The 5,727-nt window shown below is 42.0% G+C and overlaps 1 pseudogene; it reads left to right on the forward strand.

Annotated features, from left to right (window-relative positions):
- Nucleotides 1–3,243: 3,243 nt before the first annotated feature.
- On the forward strand, nucleotides 3,244–5,132 carry LOC117861368 (AUGMIN subunit 6-like; annotated as a pseudogene).
- The last annotated feature ends 595 nt before the right edge of the window (nucleotides 5,133–5,727 follow it).

Below are 5,727 nucleotides of genomic sequence, written 5' to 3' on the forward strand. Positions count from 1 at the left end.
GGTAAAAATATTTAGACATTGTTTGGACAGTATTCCCTCCGTCTATGCAATTTTAGGATTCAAAAGTTGTCCAAAATATAATGCAACTTTAGCATGTACTGGTTAACGTGAGTGCACATAGCAATTTAAGTTGTGAGTTTGTGATAGGTAAGTGCCTGTAGAAATTTCTTTTAAACTTTTTGAAGTAAGTTGGTGCTTGAGACTATCTTCCATTTAAAATATTATCGAAGTAGGGATACATATGTTATTTTACCTATTTATTGATTTGTGTGAAGGATGCTAAAGTTATATTCTTTCGAGTAGACTACTATCCAAACAAGATTTTAGTGGGAGTTCTTGAGGCATTATCCCAAGCAAAAACCCGTGCACAGAGTGGGTGCACGCAGCAGTAGCGAACGCGCCTCCACCAAGCACCGTCTCGTCTTCCACAAGGCCACCACCACAACCCCCCGCTCTCTGCCCCCGCGCGCCGCCGCCCGGCGCAGAAGCTTCTAGAGGTTCCCGATCCCATGGCACTCTCCCACTACGCCGTTCCCCGCCTGGAGAGCCGCCACGCTGGTGGTCGACGCCGGCGCCGCCGCCACGAGCCGCAGGGGCTGGGTCGCGCTGACTACCGGCCCAAGGCGGCCGTGATGCTTCTCACCGGGCTGCTCGTCCAGAGAGCCGCCGTCCCCAAGGTACACTTGCCCGCATGCCGCCGGACTTGCCCCCTTCCTTTCCTCCGCTTCGAGCTCGACTAACGATTGATTTGGTGGGTTTTGCTTTGCGGCGGTGTCCTGTTTCCCATGGCAGCCCGGTCAGAGCAGAGGCCCCCACGCCGCCGTCGCGAAGGCGGAGGCCGCTGCGCGACGTGCTCCGAGGGAGGGACCGTACGTCTCGCTGCTCGTAGTCTGCGTCCCGTGCGTCGTCCTCATTGCTTGCGTTGCCGCGGAGGTCAGGAGGGCGATGATGGTGCCATGGTGCTGCCGCCGCCACCGCAGAGCGTAGGAGGTACACTGAAGGCGTCGTCCCCTACTACGGCCTCGCGAGGAACGTCAACAGCGCCACCCTCATGGCTTCGCTCTTGGCCTGCGACGGGGATTCCGCCTTTCCGTGGCGTTCTCCGTCGTTGGTGTGGGCCTCCTCCTCATCAACCTCGCCGTTCTGCTGCCACTGCTTTGGCTGCGTGGGGGAGGTACTAGCTGGCCCATCCAATTCTTCTCCCCACAACCATTTTCAGCCTTTGATCCTCAATTTCGTGGGTTTTGTCGCTGTGGAAGCATAGGCACAAGTGATTCTTTGCCACTTGTGTTCCTGCACACTTTTTAGTTATGATAATAAGTTCGTGTATCTAGACTTAGTACTTCAAGTTCTTTTTGTGTTTTAAAGTTCCTATTACTGCAGTAAATGGATGACTACAGTTTAATTTCTGTTTGCAATATGAAACTATATTTGGACAAAGTGTTAGGTTTATTGGCAATAATTGATTGTGTAAAGCATATATAATAGGAAGATTACTGCTAAACTCTGTGATCAATTTGATTTGTTGACTACATGATGAAGAACCAAGTATTACTGTCTTCTTACCCAAATAATGTGCCATCACAGTTCACAAAAAGATATCAATTGACTCCAACTTCCCCCTTTATCCATGCATTAACTAGGAAGAAATCATGATAGTATCTCCTTTTAAGTACTTGATGTGATGTTTAGTTACAGAAATGTGCTACCATTCTTCTCTGAAATATGGATACCCAGTTGTCTTAAATTCTGCTTTAATTACAGGAGATGACCCAGTAAAAAAGTGATTAGAGAAATATTTAACTTTGACAACTTATATTAACATCATCAATAGTGTTGACGATACTTAACCCCCTATTGACTGCTTGAATGTCTTTTTAATCCAAAGGTATTAGATACAAACTTTGAATGTTCTTTGCAGGTATTAGATTTAGATACAAACTACTAGAACATATTCGATCTACACAGATAATATGTTACACGTTGTCACATGATTATTGCACGATAATAGTCAATTACTTAATGGAATTACAATATACACAGGGCTTACGACTTTAGGAGTACTTCATAAATAATATCATATATGCAAAAATGGCATGACCTACAAGTTAACAAAGCCTTGCATCTTCTGAACCATAAAGGGTGTAAATGTTGCTAGTTTAATTCTGCTTCTCCTCTGGTTTACATGTGTGCTATATGATACACAATGAATTTCAGGATATTTAAACATTCAATTTTAAACTTTCACATTGAAAACTCATATTATCCCTTTTATTTCTGCTTGAGATTACATGCAATGTCGATGCAAATATTACATGTTACAGTTTTCCATAACATTCAGCTATATTTAAACAGTTTTCCGCGCCCTCATTTATGTATTTTATTGACTGTCCGGTGTCTGCCCATCCTTTGTTAATTTCATGTTTACTATAGTCTCACTTTTCCTTGCATGCTTGAACTTTTTGATATCTCTAGCTTGCCATCAGTTTTGAGTAGCATGGTGGTATGACTTTTTCCCAGGCTCATTAGTACTTTGATGTAGCTACTTGGTTTCATATATCTTGCATAAGCATACAAAAGATGATTTATAGATTATATTTACCGCAGTTCAACTGAAACAATTAGTACAATGGCTAAATGCTTGATAGACCATAAACTAACATAAATATATTAGAAAATGTTCCATATAAAGAAATGGGGATGCATGACTTGGGTTGAACCATATTTCATTATCACCGAGGGTATTTCTGCGTGTACTCCATTAATTTACATCAAGGCGTATAAGCACTGCATTGTGTTTGGTATGCATCAGATACTAATATTGTGACTTCCTGGTACATTTCTGCATTTTGATTTTTGAACCAAAATACACATTCATTGAGCTGATGTGTAGCTGTCTACTAATTTGATAGGTCAAAGCAAATGATGGAGAGGGGCCATAATTACTGATGAGCGCATCCGAAGGAGAGACCAGCGCTCATGCTGACTCGTTAACTGCAAAGTTAGCCGAACATTGCCAGCATCTAGTCAGTATACAGGTAATAACAACCATGCAAAACTTGGCTGGTTTCTTTATTTATAAGTTGTAACATGGGTATGAACCCCTGGCAGTCTACCAATACAGACCAGGTTTCTGGATTTTACTGGTGAATTGTTCAACCACATTTGATGGGTTTTTAATGTTTGGCAGTTTTTTTGTTTGTCTAGGGTCTAATTAATCAACTGAAGGAAGCTATCCTGGCAATGCAGCAGTCAATAGAAGAACTCTCAGAAGAAGTGAATTGTGTTAGTAATCCAATATCAATTGAGTTCCAGACTACCGCTGTCTGTACAAAGCGCAGGGCTTGGAAGATCAGAAGTAAGACTGTTTTAAGTAATAGGCTATTTTATTTTATGATGATTTCGCATATTTGCTGCAGAACCTGTTCAAGTAGGGTATAGACATAATGGTCATGGGCAAGTTTTTCTTACAGGCAGCTGCATAGTACCTATGAAGCAGCATTAGTTTGCTATTCTTCTAAAAAAAAGCATTAGTTTGCTATATTATGAAATCTCATCAAGCATAAATGATTTGCTATGTTGGGCATGCACATTTTTTCTACAGCTTTCCGACTACAGACGTTTAAGCATGAAAGCAGCAGTGAAATTTCAGAGATGACTTCTAAGCTCTCTTCTGCATACAGGGACAAGCCTGGATGCAGTCCTGCTCTAAAGTTACCTCTATTAGCCTGACTCCAAGTTCTTCTGGAAAAGGAACCCAGACATAAAAACGGAATTTGGCTAACACACTTACCTAGGCAGGAGGTCACATCAGAAGAGAAAACGCTTACTATTCCTCGACTAAAGATCAAATAAATGGTTCAGTCCATGGTATTTCTTACTCTTCGCTTGTCCATTTTTGTCTTTAGGCTGCACGTCTTCATTTTTACTGATAGAAAGTGATGTGTTTTTGATGTTTAGCATTGTTAATTATTTTTGTTCAATCTGGTCTTCGCAGAAAATGATGACTATTTTGCTCATGACATTAGATGGTCTGTTCGTGAAGCTGCTCTGTCAAAGCCATTGAGGAATACAGAGAGGCCGCAAGATAAAAATAGCGACAATGGTTCAGAGCACTTCTTTATTCTGCTGTGAACAGGTGCTACAAGGAAGGATATGGATGCAACAACAAATCGATGAAAGCAAAGATTAGGTTTATCTTCGCCTCAGATGAAGTTCCCAAAGAGCACGAGTGACATTTACTACAATGCAGACAGTCCAATAAACACATGTCCTGTTCTGTTAAGTGAACTGAATGGACATGATCCTATCAGCGCCATGAATTTTCTTGACCCGGTCAGTGGTCTGTCACATCAGTCATTTTCGCAGATTGCCCTAAAAAAAGTCATGTATCGCTGATGATGCTCTTGATCAAGTATTCTCCCCTCCTCTGTGGATGGAATCTTCGCAGTTCCATGATGCTGATGAGGACCTGCTTGGTATGTCTTCTCAAACTCAACGAATTTCGTTTTGGAAAGTAATTATGCATATGCACACACTACTGTATGCCTGCACTTCTATAAGTTTTCATGTTGTCAGAATTTTGTTAGTCCTCAGCCAGCACACTCTATATTTAAATTTTCATGAGATAATTAAGGATAATATTTCTGGGAATCCATTGTCTCTACTCAATAAAATGTTTCAAACTGACCAATGACATGTTACCTGTTTTTCAGCACCACTGTCAGAGACTGATGCAGCATTAATGGAACAACATTAGGCTTCACTTGTACACTACGTAATATTTTGTCCATCAGTCCATCACCTGAAGCTTTCAGCGCCAGACCTACAGCCCGGGGGTACCTGTGGCTTATGTTTATCTTATTGACAGCATATTTGCGGTGAATATCTTGCTGATTGAATGGCTTGCCAGTTGTGACCAGCTTGAGATGGATGCTTGTGCATCAAAAATTGGGTTGTTCTGTGTGGGGGAGATTGTGGGTTATTGACTTGAGAGAGAAAGAGGGGTGCTTAGAGATGAATATAGATGTTGGTGTGGTACTGGTACCTTGTGTATTTAGTTAGTTATATATACAGCATCTGTATTTGTGTTGTAATACATTTATCCACTTGCTCAAATCTCTCTTTTTCCAGGGGTTGTGCCGTTGTGATGTGAGTTATGCTCTGTGCGAGTTGCTTATTAGTACTGTGTGATTTAATCTGAATTTCAGTGTAAGAAATGGCAAATCATAAATCTAATGTAGTGGGGAAATGGGATAGATCAGGTTGTGTGTAACTGTCAGGTTACTATTTGTAGGGCAGTCCCAGCCCATATCAGATTTGGTGCAGTCGGCACCAGGCACCAGGGAGATCGATCTGAGCAGTGAGCAACCGGCGTCTCGCGAGCAGCTGTGCAGCCTTTGGTCCAGATGAGCCTCTCAAACTTGCGACAAACCAGATGAGCCTCTAGCTGGTACATTTGGCACGAAGCATCCTGTCAGAGAGAACAATTGGACAACACGCTCTCCTCTAACATCTCCTCCAGTCTGCCATGCCCACCAGCCATGCGCCCATGCCAATGAGTATATGGGAAATATAGAGATGAATTTCATAAGCCAATAGACCAAAATTTGCATGTAATATGCTTATTTTATAAGCCAATTGACTACATCAAAATGTCATAGAAGAGAAGCTCAAGGCGAACAGCTTCCTTTCCTCATGCAGAGGACATCATCTCGGTTGTTTCAT

This window comes from Setaria viridis, chromosome 6, assembly GCF_005286985.2.
Source record: "Setaria viridis chromosome 6, Setaria_viridis_v4.0, whole genome shotgun sequence".
Taxonomy (NCBI): Eukaryota; Viridiplantae; Streptophyta; class Magnoliopsida; order Poales; family Poaceae; genus Setaria; species Setaria viridis.